Source organism: Panthera tigris, chromosome B1 (genome assembly GCF_018350195.1).
Source record: "Panthera tigris isolate Pti1 chromosome B1, P.tigris_Pti1_mat1.1, whole genome shotgun sequence".
In the NCBI taxonomy this organism is placed as follows: Eukaryota; Metazoa; Chordata; class Mammalia; order Carnivora; family Felidae; genus Panthera; species Panthera tigris.
In genome coordinates, this window is record NC_056663.1 from 65,415,041 (window position 1) to 65,435,048 (window position 20,008).

A 20,008-nucleotide genomic window follows, 5' to 3' on the forward strand; every position below is an offset into this window, starting at 1 on the left:
GCCTGCAGTGGCCTAAGGGAGGGAAATGTGGTCAATGTAGTTTATTCTCTTAATTTTCTAACATAGTGTGTCTTGGTCTTTGTGGTGTAGGAGACACTTTATCCGTATCTCCATGTTCTAGGATTCTCTCAGTGATCTCTTGTTCTTAGCTTATTGTTAGTTGTTCCTTTTATGAAGAGGAGTGGAGTCAAGAACAAACTGTGTCACCATCTTGGCGACAATGTCATTAAATTTTACATCTTTAAAAGTTATTATCACTATCCTCTTAACTAAATTATTGAAGTCAATCATTATGCTGGACAATTTGCAACTTACGAATATTTTTTGAATACGATTTTTGAGAATCGTACTTGGGTGTACCTCCTCTCCCTAGGATGAATGATAGAAGAAGGGAGGTCAGGACAAAATCAAGTAGTGTTCTTTCTCATATGTCTGATACTATTTGTGAACAAATAAAGTATCTGGAGGTCCTCAGAATACTTTGGGTAACTTTGATGTTTAAGATTACTAGCGCTTTCCAAGTTCCTTTGAGGTCATAACTGTCATGTTATAAAAATACTATTGAATATTTAAATGATTTTCTAACCTCTTTAAAGGATTTTGCTTTCAGGCACTTGGGTGGTTCAGTTAAGCATCTAACCCTTGATTTCAGCTCAGGTCATGATCTCAGGGTCATGAGGTCAAGCCCCACTTTGGACTCTGTGCTGGGTGTGGTGCCTGCTTAAGATTCTGTCTCTCCCCCACAGCCCCCTCCCCTGCTTATGGTCTCTCTCTCTCTCAAATAAATAAATAGATAAATAAATAAAGGATTTTGCTTTAAGTTGCATGTAGTGATTATTATTAGCAATTATTTTTTACCTCTATCTTTAATATCCTATCCTGTTCCCTACCCTGTCTTTTATACCTGCTTTTTCTTTTATGTCTCTCTTCAATCTTCTAGAATGTTTGATGCTGGTATGGACAGAAAGTGTTAAGGAGAAGGACAAACATATTTTTAAAGTATTATAATATTCAATCAAGATGGGATGGTGTAGCTTGAACTATGGTTTGACAGTGAATATAGGGATATATTTTGGATATAAAGATTACTGAACATAGGATGGGTCAGTTTCTCAAAAAAGAAATCTTGGATTTATAGAATGCAGAACTGAATAGATGGTGGTGATAGTCAAGAAGAGCAAGTTGTTTTTTTTTTTTAAGATCAGAAGATTTTTAGGTCAAGAGATATTTAATATATTAAATGTGAAATTACCACAAGGATATGTCAGGTGGGAATTTATAGAGAGTATGGTACTATCAAGTAGAGGGCTAAAATTTAGAAGTCATCTATGAGAAAAACATGAAAGCTTGGGAAGATTATTAATAACAAAAAAAGAAGAGATCCCCAAGTAAACCTAGAGAAAATCTAATATTTAGTGTCAGAAGAGATAAAAGTGCTAAAAGGAGAGTTTATTTTAATTAAATCAGGAGGAAAATATTTCAAGAAACTATTTTAAATAAATTAAAAAAAATATATCCATTGACTTGATTAGTATGAAAAATCATTAATATCAAGAACTATTATAGTAGAATTTTAGGGACCCTCCAAACACAGGTCTCAGATGAACTCAAGAAAAGGTATGAAATTGTAGGTTAAATTTTTTAAATTATTAGGATGTGCATGCTACTTTTTCATCCTTCTGCATCATAAGCAGAAGTGAGAAGACAATTAATGTGTATTTTAGTTGCAAGGGTGACTCACTGTTAGCAGTGGACACTCCTATGAAACCCACTTAACAACATGGCAACAGCTACAAACTGGTCTCAATGATTTGACCGTGACCATGTCATTCTTTGACATATTCTTATTCTTCCTGGAAATGTTACTTTTTTTTTAAGTTTATTTATGAGAGGGAGAGGGTGAGGGAGAGAGAGAGAGACAGAGACAGAGAGAGAGAGAGAGAGAGAGAGAGAGAGAGAGAGGGAGAAACACACGGAGGAGGGACAGAGACAGGGGGAGAGAGAGAATCCAAGCAGGCTCTGCACTCTGTGCTGAGTCTGACACAGGGCTTGATCTCATGATTGTGAGATCACGCACTGAACCAAAATCAATAGTCAGATGTTTGACTAAGCCACCCAGGCACCCCTGGAAATGTTGTTTTGACTCCATGTGTCAGTGTCTCCTTCCACTCTTGCTTTTGGTTTTACATCAATAGATATCTTCTAAGAAAAATATCTGTAAGTTTATCATTAAATTTTAATTCTTTCAAGAGAATTATAATACATTTTCCCATTTTTCTAATTTGTTAACTGAGGGATTTCGTAAAGTATTAATTCTCTGAGAAATGCCAGAAATGAATTCTTGCATGAAAACACTAATCAAGTGTAGTTTGTGGAAGAATAAATCACTACAGATGAATACATCAAGGAACTGACAAGCTCAATCATTGGATGTATCAACCAATGTGATACTAAAGACACTCAAAAGAAGATAGCAGGATTAAAGGTAGAAGGCAGACTGAGATAGGTATCTGTGGTTCAGTGAATGAAATAATGACTGTAGCATCTGTAGCTGAAAGAAATGTGAAAGCATAGTACTCAAATTATGTTAGTCTCATGGATCATGTCTTATTATTATTATTATTTATTTATTTTTTTAATGATAAGGATGAGGTAGTAATGGTCTGGAATGCTAGTATTATTCTACATTGTTTCAATGTTAATATTATGTTTCAGGAACTGTGTTATGAACTGTACATAGATTACTTCATTTAGATTCCCAAGGTCAACAAATTCTGAAATGTGAGTATTTGGATTAATACCCCAGTAGACTGAAGACGTCATTATAGATACTGCTTGAATAAGCATCAGTGGGAAAGCTTGAAATATATTTGAGAGGCCTGGAAAATAAAAAGATATTCTTTTTTAAAATAGAGCTAGTCTTTAGTTAATGAATAGAAGTAGAGAGAGAGAAAATTCCCTGACATAACGGACTTGGCAGATGATGGTAAGAAATGGCTGTGGAGGGCAGAGTTGGAAGAAAAGAAAGGATGATAGATTGTGCTCAAGAACGTGCAAAGCCACTTGGGAACAATAAAAAGATAAAGAATGGGATATAGGGGCGCCTGAGTGCCTGTCAGTTAAACATCCGACTCTTGGTTTCAGCTGGGTGTGATCCCATCATTCGTGAGATAGAGTCCTGCATTGGGCTCTCCACTGAGAGCACGGAGGCTGCTTGGGATTCCTCTTCTCCCTCTCTCTCCGCCCCTCCTCTGTTCTCTCTGTCTCTCAAAATAAAAAAGCATTTTTGAAAAAAAGAAATACTTTAAGAAAGAAGAATGGAATATAAAGGGTTCTAAATTTTGAGTGTCAATTATTGAAAACAAGGATACATGCTATATTGGATTTAATTTAATATTAGCAATTTCTTTAAGGAGATTGGACATTGGATGTAAAGGCCAGGGATGTCTCACAGGGGTTGAATATTGAGAAGGAATGAATTCAAGGCTGAATCTTTTGTTTACTTTGTGTGTGATAGGGACAGTCCCAGTGGTTCATTTGTCTGCACCCCAGTGGCTCAGGCTGGTAGTGGCATCTGTTTATGAGAGGTACTGGAAATAATATTGTATAGAATATAAGAGCAATAGAGTAGCGAATCTAAAACCCTCTTCACCACGATAAACCACATTACCTGAATGTAAGAGAACATTTTATCTGAATATAAAGCCAAGATAAAACAAAAATCAAAATTTGTTATTTTATATGTGTTTTGTTTTAATTTTTTTAAATGTTTATTTATTTTTGAGAGAGAGAGAGAGAGAGAGAGAGAGAGAGAGAGAGCATAAGCAGGGGAGGGGCAGAGAGAGGGAGACACAGAATCCAAAGCAGGCTCCAGACTCTGAGCTTGAACCCATGAACCGTGAGATCAATACCTGAGCTGAAGTCAGACGCTTAACTGACTGAGCCACCCAGGCACCCCTGTTATTTTATATCTTATATCATTTAAAAAAAAATCTTTCTGTCAGTTGTCAAAGAAATATCTACTCAATTCTGATGATGTGTCCAGATTATGATTAAAGATGAAGACATTATGGCGAACAAACTAGACATAGTCACAGGGTTTAGGATCTCAAGGCACATTTAATTTAGTATGGGGGGCAGGAGACAGCCACTCATCAAATACTCGTACAAATGAATGTGTAGTTAAAAACTGGCATACATACATATTCAGTGGAAAGGAACATGAATCTACAGGAGCCTATAATGAACATGAATCTACAGGAGCAACAATAAGAAAAGGATTAGCCTGGGGGAATAATAAAAGCATCCCTGAGAAAGTTATGTTTCTAGTGAGATCTGAAGAATTGAGAATTGTTAATTATGTAGAAGTGGCTGGGGGAGGTCATGGAACAGTGTGCCAAGCAAAGGGCAGAGATTATGCAAAACTCCTGGAATGGGAGGACACATGACATGTTAGGCATTTGAAAGGGGCGCTTCTAGCTAGGGCCTGGGTAAAGTGTTTTTGAGATGAGAATGGGGAGATCCAAAGAGGTGGGCTGTAGAGCTTGATATGCATGGTGAGCATTTTGGTCTCTTTCCCCAAAAGCAATTGGAAACCAGTACAGGATTTTAGGGGAAGATATGACATGGCTACATTTGCATTTTGAAAAGATAACTCTGACTGCAGTCAAGATTGAAGGAGAGCAAAGCTGGATGCCCGGAGACTAATTAGAAGGCTGTTATGCTAGCCCAGGCCAAAGATGATAGTGACTTGGACCTCTGAGTTGGCAGAAGTGATGGAGATAATTGGACAATTTGAGCTATGTCAATAAGAACTGACATTCTGAACTCCATTAAAACTTTTCCAAATAGTTTCAATAGCACATTGGTATTTTAAAATATTAATAATTTGAGCTTTTCAGATAAGTTCATTTTTCTTCCTTATTTAGATAACATCTCTATCAATCACAATACTAAGATTTAATTGTAGTTGTCGTTTATTGAATCAAATTAAAATTACATTATTTTACTTATGACAATATCAATTTTATTTGTTTTGCAGATATTTCTTGATTATTAACTTCTCTTGTCCTGTCTTTATACACATGCAAAATTTCCCACTATTCATCCATAGGACTCTCATTTGGATATGAGTGACACAGAGGCTCTATTTCATATTAGAAACTAAATATTTCATTGAAATGAAATATATTCAGTTTAGTTGATGAAATAGTCCTATACCTCTTAAGCTGTTCTTCTGAAAATAATGTTTTGCTAAAAATTTTTGTCATTCCTTTTCTTGTCGTCACTTTCTTTTTCATTTTACTGCAACATTTACCACTTCACAGTCCATGCAATTTTGCTTTTGTGAGATGGAGACAGAATGTGCATTGCTTTGTCTGCATTTGAATGGCTACTGCCTTATTTAGCGAGCTGCAAACAGTTGGCTCATTTAGAAAGCATTTTACCACCCAGACAGAAATGGACAACAAAGGAACTAAAAGGCCTTTGGAGAATCATTTTTAAATTCCTGAGACACATCTAGGAAATCTTGTAAAATAGGATCCAGATAATTTTAGGTCAGTTGTAAGTAAAACATTTATGTAAAAGTAATTTTATTTATTTATTTTATCTATTTTATTTTTTTAAGTTTATTTATTCTGAGAGCGAGAGAGAGAGAGAGAGAGAGAGAGAGAGAGACAGAGGAGGAGGCAGAGAGAGAGAGGAGAGAGAGAGAATGGCAAGCAGGCTCCGGCTGTCTGGATAAAGCCGGATGCAGGGCTGGAACCCACAAACAGCGATATCATGACCTGAACCAAAAATCAAGAGTTGGACATTTAACTGACTGGTTAAACTGGTATTCGTGAAAAAGCAAAAGATACATGGTCTTGGTACTTGTGTGTAAATCCTGGTTCCACCAATTTTGGTGCGTGAAGTTCAGCAAATCACTTAACGTTTGCCTTCATTTCCTCACTGGTAGAATGAATGCAATACCATACTCCTTCCTGACAGGGTTATTGAAAAGAATAAAAGAAACCAGGGGCACCTGGGTGACTCAGTAGGTTAAGCATCCAACTTCAGCTCAGGTCATGATCTCATGGTTTGAATTCAAGCCCCACGTCAGGCACTGTGCTGACAGCTCAGAGCCTGGAGCCTGCTTCACAGTCTTTGTCTCCCTCGTTTTTCTGCCCCTCCCACGCTCATGTTCTGTCTCTCTCTCTCAATAAAAAAAAAAAAAAAAAATGGAGAGAGAATAAAAGAAAACATATACTTTTTTTTTTTTTTTTTTTTAAGAAACCATATACTTGTAAAGCAGTCTTTAAAACTGGGATTCCTTGGGATGCCTGGGTGACTGGGGGTGCATGGGAGGTTCAGCTGGTTGAGTGTTTCATTCTTGATCTTGACTCAGGTCATGATATTGCTGTTTGTAGGTTCCAGCCTGTGTCAGGCTCTGTGCTGACAATGTGGAGCCTGCTTGGGATTCTCTCTCTCTCTCCTCTCTCTCTGCACCTTCACTGCTTGTGCTTGCTCTCTCTCTCTCTCTCTTTCTCAAAATAAATAAGTAAACTTAAAAAAAGCCCTGGATTTGCCTACTTATGCATTTGGAGGCTTTAAGTTTTTCATAATATTTTATGCAAAATTATGAGTTTTTGTGCATTTTCCCGTACAGAGGTTTCATTAAATTGTCAGGTTAATCCCTGATCACCCACCATCAAACTACTCAAAGCAGTAACTACTCAAAGCAGTGCTAGATGTGTTACTGTCACTGTTGAGAAAAGCTGGTGAGGCAGTGGGAGCACAAATTTCGGAGCTGTAGCTGCCTGGAGATGAGCCTGGTCAGGTTACACATGTACTCCACAGGAGTGGGGTAGCCACTCTGTAGTGTAAGTTTCTTCATTCTTAAAATTAAATTCCTAATTTTTAAAATTTTAAAAATAAATACAGGACTTTACAGTGTAGGAACCCAATATTAGCTCCTTTATATCTCCCCTGGTATTTATTTTGATAAGCGTTCTGAGAGGTTTGTAATAGTAACAATTTAGAAGTGAAATGTATTGACATGAGTTGTTTTTCTGAATTAAGGGCAGCATTTTGTATGATTCAGCAACAACTAGAGAATTTTAAATTACGGGGCTTCTGCTAGAGTTATGTTTAGACCTAAATTGTTATTTATTTAAGTTTATAAAGTTTTTTCCTAATGTCTGAAGAATGTCATATGCATACACAGAATCCATTTCTAAAACAAAAGCTCTTTTGTATTTTTCTTTGTGAATCTGTTATTATACATTAATTTATAAATTCATTGTTTATAAATTATAATCTGAATCAATTTATGAATTCATTCGAACTGTTTGATTGCAATGTTATCTAGTAAATAATTTTTCGTCTTGAATAATTGGAGAACACCTTTAAAATAAATATGTATGGGGACGCCTAGATGGCTTAGTGGTTAAGCATTTGCTTCTTGATTTCAGCTAAGGCCCTGATCTCACGGATTGTTAGGATCAAGCCCTGCAGGCTCTACGGTGACAGTGCAGGATCCTCTCTCTCCCTCTCTCTCTGCCTCTCCTCCCTGCTCTCGCTCTCAAAATAAATAAATAAACATTTAGAGGCACCTGGGGGTGTCAGTTGGTTAAGCGTCCGACTTTGGCTCAGGGCATGATCTCGAGGTTCATGAGTTCAAACCCCACATTGGGCTGTGTGCTGACAGCTCAGAGCCTGAAGCCTGCTTCAGATTCTGTCTCCCTCTCTTTCTCGCCCTTCCCCTGTTTGCACTCTGCCTCTCTTTCTCTCTCTCTCAAACATAAATAAACATTAAAGAAAACGATTAAAAAATAAATAAACATTTAAAAATAAAATAAAATAAATGTTTATGGTGACCAAAATAGTATATTGGAGTTTTGGGATTTCATGTCTGATAGGATACTGGCCACAGGAGAATTTAGCAGATAAGTTTATATTTCTGGTACTTGTTAACATTAGTAGGACCATGTTCTTGTAGAGTTGGAACAAAACTTAAACCTTGTGCTCCAACTTTTCTAATATGTATGGAGGATCATAATGGATGTATTGATAAGTATTCAAGAGTTGTAGCTCACCAGAAGCCAAGCCCCGTCTGTCACATGGCCAGCATTGATGTACTGATTCCTATATGCTAGGCCTTGTACTTACTCTATCATTTCATCTTATTTCCTTTCTGCCACCACACCAGGAGGTGGTTTTATCCCCATGTTGTAGCTAAAGAACACAAATTTCTAGAAGCTTGTCACATAAGACCACAAAACTACAAAGGGGCAGAATCTACATTCAAAGTCAGGTCTTTTTAAGTTTAAACTTGTGCTATTAACTACTCTGCATATACTAAACCATGGTTGTCTTATTCACAGTCCACTCCAGTTTCTGTCTACTGGATTTGTATTATAAACAAACTGCAGGAGCGCCTGGGTGGCTCAGTCAGTTGAGTGCCCGACTTTGGCTCAAGTCATGATCTCACAGTTCCTGAGTTCGAGTCCTGCATCGGGCTCTGTGCTGGCAACTTGGAGCCTAGAGCCTGCTTCAGATTCTGTGTCTGCCTCTCTCTCTCTGTTCCTCTCATGCTCTGTCTCTCTCTCTCTATCCCTCAAAAAATAAATAAACAAACTATATTTAGTCATATTTTTTATTCTGCTTTGTAGACATGGATAGTAGCTGCATGATAGTAGCCATGGGTAATTGAAGAATTATTTAGAGTTTCATTTTGCCATTCCCTTGTATTGAGAACATGTGGCAAAACATGGTTATGTTTTCTCTCAAGTAGATCAAAGGGCCAAATGAGAAATGGCTTGAGTTCCATAGTGTTTTTATATATCATTTTTTAAACCTAATATACAAAATCCTTCCCTTTATTCACAAGGATTCTCCCACATGAATAAAATAATTTCATTTTTTTTGGGTCGAACATTTAACAGTCTGTTTAGCTATGTTCAAATCCTGTTGGATTTGCTTTTATTAATTAATCTTTCTATGTTTTATTCCTTCAGTATCAGATGAGCCTGTCACTTATATATTTAAATTTATCCCCTCAAAAATATTCATTTTTACTGAATAAATTTAATTATGAAATCTGTTTGTATTGGATATATTAAATTATGATTTGTAAGCTCTTATATAAAGGAAGTCATCTTTTATTCCAACAGTTAATATGAATGACTGCATGTTCCTCAAATTAAAAGCATACTGATAAATAAATTAAACCAGCTCCAAGCCAAGTGCATCCCCATGTCTTCTCCCTACACCACATTTCCTCTTGTCATTTACGTGGATGAGGACATTGCTCCAGCGACTGCTTGCACTCTCCGTCCCTCCCTCCAACCCCCACTATAGTCTCCCTTCACTATTGTATCCATGTACAAGTACCGTGTTATATGTCACTTGAAAACAAACACTATACTCTATTGGCTTCACATCCACTTGCATTTATTTTTTAATTCAAGGATCCACATATGTATTATCAATACTTACTATTTCCAGCTGTCCTCAGAATTCTCTCTTGAAACCCATCCCAAGCGGGTTTATGCCATAACCACTCTACTGACATACCTCTTATCGAGATCTTTGTTGGCTGCTACATGGCTATACGTATTAAGCAAGGTAGAACTTGAAATGGATGATGTCCCCCTATTGAAACATATTTTTTTCCTCTGTTATTTCAGTTTTGTCCCTTCCTGTTTCTCCTCTGCTAATTGCTTTTTATTTCTGTGAGCTGTACATGCTGGAGAGGCCCTGGGCACAGGACTCAAATTCTTTTTTTTTTTTTTTTTCCTAGTCACACCCCTGGTACTATCATTTATTCTGAAAACTATATCAACCACGTGTCTCTGTCTTCATGATCTCAATGTATATGATTACCTGTGTGAACCACAAACCAACTGCCTATGTAACATCTCCACACAGATGTTTAATAGTTGTCACAAACCTAACATAGCACTAAAGGAATTTGGTCTTTTAATTTCTCAGGACATACTTGGAGTTATCCTTGATTCCTTTTCTTCTTGTATATACCATGTCCAAACCTAATAGCAAAATCTGTCTTTTTGATCATGAATATACACAATCCAACATTTTCTTTACCACTCTTCTCCAAACAATCTTCATCTTTCACTTAGATTACTTACATAGTTTCCTACCTGATTTCCTCACTTCTTTCCTTGCCTTATATTTCCAACCCATCTATAAAAGTGATTCTTTACAACATAAATTATATCATTTTGCTTTTTTGTTCAGAACCCTTCAGATGTTCCTCATCTCATGCAAAAAAGCCCAGCCTTTATAATGGCACTATGAGTTCTGGCTGTCCTGACTCTTTGACATTGTCTCCTACTATTCTCTTTCTTAAGCAATCACCTCCCAACCATGGTGTGACCTCGTTGATTCTTGAACATGTTCAGCAAAGTCTTGTACGTGATGTTCTCTCTGCCTTGAGTGTTTTCTTCCTATTTTTTGCTCAAATATCTTTTCCTTAGTAAGGGAATACTCAACCATCTCATGTAAAATATGACAAAACATGCTTCCTGACAGGCACTTATCTCCCTGACTTGTTTTGTGCTTTATTTCCACTTGAATGTATGTGCCAAAGGCAGAGAGTTTTTTATTTGTTTATTTGTTTTCACTGTACCATCACTGGAGACTGGTGCATTGTATAATTCAAAACATATTTGCTGCATGAATGAATGAAAATTGAAGCCAGTTGCTTCCATGCATAATGTTCTTCTGTCCTTTTATGTCAAACAGTGGGTCCTCTGTGAAGTTTTGAGCAATCTTCTTCAATTTAGATCCTTTTGGCTGGTCCTCACGTTGCCCCCTATTAAATTGATTCTGATGTAATATCTTATTCTTGGGTACATCTTTTCATTGTAATCCTATTTCAATTTTTGGATTCATTATTTTCATCATTTCTCTCATCTCAGACTCTACACTACTCCACAAATACTAGGACTTGGATCATGCCCATTATGTGTAATAGCCCTTATGGTTGTTTACTAATATGATGCTACCACTCTTCAACTGCTTAACAGGCAATGACTTTACACCCAGTTATGGGATTAGGTCTGAATTGATCTAAAAAAAACCATGGTAAGCTTATCTATACTGCTATAGTGATTGCTTCAGTTAATGCTGGACTAAGTCAATCAGTCCATGGCATTTACATGGCAGTGGTGATTATTTTAGAATGAAATTCAGTATACTCTCCAGAAGTTCTGGCATGCACATAGTTTCCTTCTGGGTAATATGATTGGTATCTATGAAGTCTGGGGATACTGCTGCCTTTTATTTCAAGACCAGCAAATACAACCAAATGATGAAATTAGCACCTGAACAAACTGGAGAAAAACTTGTAGACCCAGTGCTCTGATTAAACTGAACTTGAACTTTTAGTTCCTTGAGGAAATGAGTTTCCTTGAATGCCTAAGCCAGTATCAGGTTGTTGATATTGTTGTTTTTATATTGCTATCAAAAAAGATCCTACTAAAATATATTGTCCTGTTTCACTTGTTTTAAAGTCAATAACTAAGTAACATCTATATTACCTTTTTCTAAAAAATATATATGTTTACCTTACAGGTATAATGACTTTTTTGTTGTCTTGTTGTCAGCGAGGGAAGGAATTTAGAAGTTTAATTCACAACCAATTTGGTTTGCTTTTTCCAATAATTACAGATATTTTTTAGTAACATCCATAATTAATTATTTTTCCTCTCTGGAAGAATAATGGTATTTAAAATTCTTAGTTTATTGGAGATAATGAGATATATGTAATTCAGATGCATTTTGAGCTTGGTACAATCTCTCTCTCTTTTTTTTAATGTTTACTTATTTTGAGAGAGAGAGAGAACACATGAGAATGGGGCAGGGGCAGAGAGAGAGGGAGAAAATCCTAAGCAGTTTCCGCACATCAGCACAGAGCCTGATGCAGGGCTTGATCCCATGAACCATGAGATCATGACTTGGGCTGGAACCAAGCATTGGATGCTTAACTGACTGAGCCACCCAGGTGCCCCGGTACAATCTTTTTTTTTTTTTTTTTTTTTTTTTTTTTTTAGTTAGAGCCAGGTACTGTAGTACTGTGTGAAAGAGACCAGGCTATTAGATACTACTGAGCTGGAATGTCTAAACTCATTCTCTACTTTGTCTGTTTTAAATTGTGATAAAATATACCATCTTAACCATTTTTAAATGTACAGTTCAGTGGCATTAAGTGTATTTACATTATTATACAACTGTCATCAGCATCCATCTCTAGAACTCTTGCAAAACTGATATTCTGTATGGATTAATAGTAACTCTCCATTCCCACAGCCAACCCCACCACCAGTGGGAAAACTTTTTTTAGTCACATTGACTGGTGGCATAGATATAGATATATGTATATACACACACACACACACATATACACATATATATTATAAACATACATATTACATATATACATATATATTAGATATACAAATTATGATATAATATTGTGTGTATATATATTCAAATGTGTATATGTATGCATATGTGTACATAAATAAAAATATAGATTTGCCATATTGATTGGGCCAATTAAGTAAATAGGACCAATTCATTCAATATGCATTATTATATAATTATTTAATTATATTTATGTAAAAATATAAACAGAGATACATAAAAACAATCTTGTCATGCATTCTCCATTGTTTTAGATGAGAATATTAAATAAAGGAAAAAATGTTTGAAATAGCTGCCTGTTTACAACACAATAGGAAGTTAAATATTATTGGAAATTGAAAGCTACATCCAAATAAAATTGAAAATACTTTGTGTTCAGTTGTATGATAAATGATTATAAATTTAGTCAGAGTTTAGAGAAGAGAAAAATCAGTGTGGAGTAGAATAGTAGAGAAGGGGTTCATGCAGAAAGTGAAGTTTTATCTTGGGACCCTGGGTCCTGTGACCCAATGTGAACATATACATGTTAAAAGGCTAAGAATTAGAGTGATCTCAGAGGGATGGTATTAAGATTTGTGAAAGGTTCAATTTTGGATCAAGTTTTAAGTAAATAATAAATTTTAATTGATACAATGAATGGAAACATTTTTGACTCTACAGATTACGTAAGTGAATATGTAGATAGGACTTGAATAATTACATGTCTGAAGAGGTTAACAAAATTGGTATCATTTCATTGCTGTGCTTTTTATGTGTTGATATTTGGGGAAAAATGCCAGATATTTAATTAGTGTCATCATATTAAACACCATTTATTTTTTCTAGATGTCAATCCTGTAACATGTATATGATCTCAGTTGATCCTGTATGATCTCAATCCTGTATGATCTCAATACTGGAATATTAAATTTCCTTGAGACACCCATCATTTATGTTTGCTGTCTGAGCAATTTGTTTTTCTTGTCTTCCCTGTATTGTAAAGGAGATAAAATGAAAAAGATTTATGTCTGACTAAATTTTAGCATCTGCTCTATCCTTCCATTATGTTGCTATTCTATATGTAGTGCTGTTGCTGAAAAATTGCCCTTGTCAGCAAGAAAAATTGCTTAGCAATATGATCTAATATATTTCTCTTGTTCTTAAGGCAGAGATCTGTGTAGTAAACACATTACATGGTCGTGTTTCTTATAATCTAATGAATATCTTATGGAACTACCAATAATTAGCACAGTATTTAATATGTGTCCAGTAATTGAGAACCTGCTTTTCTTTCCTACAGTTCTAAGGGATGTTATCTCCTAGGTCCCATCTAACTGACGATAAGTGAGTGCTTAGGGAGGGGAATTTGCTTTACACTCTGTGTGATGTTATTACCATCTTAACTCGTAAAACCAGGTTGCAATGCAAATTTCAATTCACTCCTTACAAATACACTGTACACACTAAACAGGAGTATTAACTTTTCTCTTTTGAGTAGGAACAGTGAGATTGCTAATAAGAACTGAAGTTATTGGCTGTGGATAGAAAAAGAGGATTTTTTTTCTTTGATTCCAAAAGTAATCTTACTAAATCATTGAAGGTGGGCACCTATATGGAACGTGGAATCTCCATATAGCCCTGAGAGCTGTCACTGATGCTCCCCCAGAGAGGGTAGCTGTGGGATTACAGTCTATTGTCATTCTGTGTTGACAGTGTGTGGTGTGCTCAGGGACTATAGCCTTCCCATCTGCAGATTCCTACCTGTGACATCCATACTTTTGCTTTTGTGAGCAAGCCCCTTTGTCTTTGTAATACTGCTCCACCCACAGCCTAAGAGGGCTCTAGTGAGCACTTTACAGCCATCAGCGTAACCTCACATTTGAGTGTTCCTTTATCTTTGCTTAAACCTGCTGGTACACTGTGTAAATAAGCATAATTTGAACAAAGAGAATATGCAAATAATGGGGAAGTGTCAAGTGAATCCAACAAAAGTTACCTGAGTAAAGATGTGAGCAAATAATTAGTTTTCACCTTCTAGGTAAGTGTAATCTAAGAAAGCACAATATGAGGCCAGGGCAGAGTTTCAAGCACATAATATATTAAATGAAAGGACAAATGAATGGATACTATTAGTTATATGGCTCGGAGCATAAACAGCAAATAATTTCTATCTTTCAAGCCCAAGATGTTTTCTTTCTTTATTTCAAGTATAAGGTAATGGTGTTCAGCCAAGGGCCATCCTATTAAAAAAACACATAGGATGATTTTGGCAAATTGCATATCCCTGGGAAGGATTAGAATTTGTGAAGAAGTCAATTGTTTGTAGAATGAAAAATTCACTGGTTATTCTGACACCCACGTCCTGCTCATATGCAGCCTTCCAGGTGAGAATGCTTGTCTGAACTGGCTAGCTTGAAATAGACCAGAATCTTAAAATAAACAAGCAAATAACAAACAATTTTTTGGTTGACTGACTTTGGTGTATGCCTTGTTGTCTCTTTATAGCACCAGATTTATTATAATACCTAAAACTCTGATTTTATATATTTTTATTTTAAATCTGTTTCATAGACTAGACTTGCAAGTGTCCAGCACAAACACGCACACACACACGCACACGCACGCGCACGCACACACACGCACGCACGCACACACACACACACGCTACATTAATAAACTAAACAGTCCTAGTAAAACATTTTATGATATCCTTTATTTGAAAGCACTCACTTCTGAGGGGTGAAAAATTGGCAAACATGATTTATAGCCAAATATGAAAACACCTCTTATTAGTTAAGAGGTGAGAAGGAATGTTTATATGTAAGGAGGAAAGATTGTTCGTTAGTACATATACCATTCTCTATATGATTTTCAGTAATTATAATGAATGTTTAAAACTTGGTTTAAAAAAGTTATTTTGGGGGGGAGCATGCATTTTTTATTTTTTTGCTTTTTTCCCAGCTTTATTAAGTCTGATTGATAAATAAAAATTGTATATATTTAGGTTTGTACAATGTGATTTTTTAAAGGTATACAATGTGATTTAATATGTGTATACATGGTAAAATGATTATCATAATCATGTTAATTAATGCATCCATAATCTCACATAATTACCTTTGTGTGTGTGTGTGTGTGTGTGTGTGTGTGGTGAGAACACTTAAGATCTACTCCCATAGTAAATTTTAAATATACAATACAGTATTATTAACTATAAATACCATGTTATGCATTAGATACCTAAAACTTACTCATCTTATAACTAAATGTTTGTGCCCTTTGACCACCATCTCCCCATTTCCCCCAAACCCCAGCCCCTAGTATCCACCATTCTGTTTTCTAGTTTTATGATTTGCTTTGTTTTTTAGATTCGCCATATAAGTGAAATCATAAAGTAGTTATAAAACATTAGTTTTGTTCATTAATCAAAACACTATATAGAATATTATATGCTAATACTTTATAGTTTTTAACTTAAAAACCTTTTTATACCTTATCTAGTCAAGTTACTTAAAACACACATGGAATTGACTTCAAAAAAAGCCTGTTCCCCTCTAACTGCAGGAATAGTTATATCAATTGTAGGATTTTTCACAAAAAGTATCTTACAAAAGACATAACACTTCTCCATCCTTGCCAGAATAAAAATAGACATGAACTCAGACAAATGATTGCCTAATTGCAAAAGGCTGGGTGAAACATCTTATACTTTAGCCAAATAAATATTACTCTTCAAGGGCGCCTGGGTGGCTCAGTCGACTGAGCGTCCGACTTTGGCTGAGGTCATGATCTCACAGTCTGTGGGTTCGAGTGCCACGTCGGGCTCTGTGCTGACAGCTCAGACCCCGGAGCCTGCTTTGGATTCTGTGTCTCCCTTTCTCTTTACCCCTCCCCTGCTCATGCTCTGTCTCTCTCTGTTTCAAAAACAAATAAAAAAATTAAAAAATTAAAAAAATATATTACTCTTCAGGATATTGAGGAAAAATATATGTTTATAGTCCCATCTCTTTTACTTTGATTTGGGGCGCATGTAAGAATATGTAGGAGAAACAAAGTTGCTCATGTTATAGAATAAAATTATTTTATGGCATGCATTCATTGAATATACTGGTATAAAGCTACAATCTACCAAACTGCAATCTAGACTAAGTTAACTAATAATGCTGCTCATAGCTTTCGATCATTTATTTGGGAAGAAAATTTAAGTGTGAAGGAATTTGATAGAATGGTTAAGTTTGCAGATTATGTAATACTATTCTGTATATAGCTGGTAAAATGAATTATGTATTAAGTGCATATACACATACAGATATATAACAATCTAATTGCTATTTTCACACACACAGAATTCTAAAGTTACTGTAGTCATAATAATTTCTTTCTTTACCATACAAAAACAGTTTTAAACAAAAAGACCATTGAATGAACAACTAGGGACTATCTTATAGAACAGTTAATTAAACACCAGCATTTTATAGACATTGAAAGGTGTACAGGGATATTAATGAAGTTGGCCAAGTGAGCAAATAAACTATAATTTAATAGCCACTCGTCATATTTGTGGAACATGAACATGTATTATAAATTGGAACATATAAAAAAATCAGTGGGGAATTGTTCTGTATCTGCTTGCAGTTTCCATTAATTTGACATTCTTGTTTGTTGGCAATTATATATAGTATTTTATACATTTGTCACAGCCTCTGCCTTCTCTCAGGCTTTCCTGGGGCTGCGTAATCATGGTTTCCTTTCTCTCACTTGTCCTTGAATATACAATGATGCCCATTGCTGGCAGTGGCTGTAACCTTTGATTTGAATGTCTTCAGGATGAGCAAAGTGCATTCCAGTCCACTCCTCCTAGAGGTCATGTTCAAAGTTCCTCTGGATATTTGCTGCTGACTGTCCACCTGTCGGTCATTGCCCTGCACCTTACTGGCAGTGATTCTTGCAGTAATTGGCATATGTCACACATAAGGGGTGTGTTTCCATTAGTTTCTGTCTGTTTATAAACTAAAAATAAAAGCACTCTAATCAGCAAAGATTAGTTACAAATTGTGAACACATCTGTTTTTGATATGCAGTATTTGGCAAATGGCTATTTTTCTAATCAACCTATTTTCCACTTGAAAAATAAAATTCAGAGTATTTGTCATGTACCATCTTTGTGAGGAACAGAGAAAATGACTAGCACACAGTTAGGGCTCCAAACATAGCATATCTCCATCTCAGTCCCCTTTTATCCCCCCTACACCTTCCGCTTCCCCTTTTCTGTATTTTATGCTCTTTGAAGGCAGAGAATTGCACAGTAGTTAGTGAAATAATATCAGAGAGATATTATGAAGAGTGGCTTGATGGCATAGCAAATGAATGCCTTGGCACTTAGTGATTACATTATAGGTGTGATGTAATAATGGCTTATCTTAAAGCAAGGGCAATGGAAATTGAAAGTTGAAAGGAAAACTGTGAGACAGAATGCAGAGATAAAACTAACAAGTCTTGTGCAAGACTTGAAGTTTGAAAAAGAGACAGATTTTGTACTAGTATACTTTAAATTAATTCTATAAAATGGAGAAATTAGATAAGATTTGTGTGCCTGTTTTTTTTCTTTGAACAAATATGTATATATATTTTAAATGCTTACTTATTTATTTTTTGAGAAAGAGGGAGAAAGAGAGGGAGAGAGAATATGAAGAGGGAAGGGGCAGAGAGAGAAGGAGACAGCGAATCCCAAGCAGGCTCCGCGCTGTCCCCACAGAGCCGGATATGGGGCTCAAACTCATGAACCACAAGATAATGACTGAAGCCGAAACCAAGAGTCAGATGCTTAACCATCTGAGCCACCCAGGCACCCCTGAATATATATGTGTGTGTGTGTGTGTGTGTGTGTGTGTGTGTGTGTGTATTTTTTTTTTTAAAGCAGACAAGTACAGTGTCCTCTGTGCAGTGTACTATATTGTCCTCTGTCCATTGTACTGGGATGCAATGATGAGTAAGGCAGGGAAAGCCTTGCCCTTATGTACCTTATATTCTGCATCAGGGGTTGCCAAACACATACAAAAGCCTAGATAGCAAATATATGGGCATAAAGTCTCATCCACTAAATCAGCCAAAGACAACATTTCAGCATATCAGCATGTGTATTTTCTTTTTATTAAAAAAAATAAGTTTATTTATCTATTTTTGTTAGAAAGAGAGAAGGAGAGAGAGAGAGAATCCCAAGCAGGCTCTGTGCCATCATTGCAGAGCCTGTCACAGGGCTCAAACCCATGAACAGCTAGATCATGACCTGAGCCAAAATCGAGTGGGATTCTTAATTGACTGAGCCACCCAGGCATCCCAGCATGTGTGTTTTCTAATCAGACTTTTATTTTTGAACACTAACATTTGGATTATATATATATATATTGGAAAGTGCCATGAAATACTATTCTTTTACTTTTTTTTCTCAACAATTTAAGAATGTAAAGAAACATGATTAACTCACAGCCATGCAAAAATAGGCAGTGAAATGGATGTGGCAGGCAGCCCTAGTGTGCTAACCCCGGTTCTATCTTCCACATGAGAAATCTTATTGAGTTTATTATGAGTTTGAATGATATGGGACATCCTTGTGCAGATATCTTGAAAATATTTGGAAGGGTAGAAGATGGAAAGAATAGGATTAGGTGTCAGAGACACGGAGTTAGAAATCAGGCACAGAGGGATTCACACGAAGGAAGAGGAGATAAATGAAGACAAGGAAGGAGGGCAGTTGAGCCCCAGGACTTATATTTGCATTAAAACTTTGAAAACCAACTGATTTGCATTCACATTAAATTCAAAATAGGTTCCAGGAAAGGGGAAAATCAGGGTGATATTTTATAGAGAAGAAAAAATGATTTTTGGAAATAAGACTTATAATTTGATTTAAAGCAATTCACTCAGAGATCAATAATGTTTAAAACAATTTTAAATTCATATTATCCTTTGCCTTCACCCTCTTATGGCACCACATGAAAAGACATCAAAAACATCAAAAGAGAGGAAAAAAACAGCATCACCATAGGCTGCTAAACACTCTGATCTATATTTTAGACCTTAGAATAAAATTGAGAAAATCCAGCATATCATAAAATATTCTTGAAAAGGAATCAATTAACACTTTACTATGTTTTTGAGAGTAGAATTTACATCCCAATCTTTATCATTTCATCATATATTCCTGAATTATTTTTAATGATTCTATTGCTTATTGAAAAAACTGTGTCATGTTAATCATTATATATTTTTATTCAGTTTCCCCTCAAAGTCATATTATCCTTTCGTCATGTTTATCCAGTTTTGTAACCATCTTAGACACTTCCCTCTTCCTCTTTCTCCATACACAAATGGTTTATAAATATATAAACTCTATTCATCAATGACTAAGTGACACATGCATGGGTTATAGCGTTAATTAGACATTGAGTATACTGTGCCCTTTTGCATCACCGGTGACCTCTTTCACTTTAACTGAAGGCCAAAAACAAAACAAAACAAAAAAAGTGGTGTAAAAATCTTTCTTTCTACCAATCTTTTCCTGGTAGAGAGCTACCAGTGTAGGAGGTAAAGGGAAAAT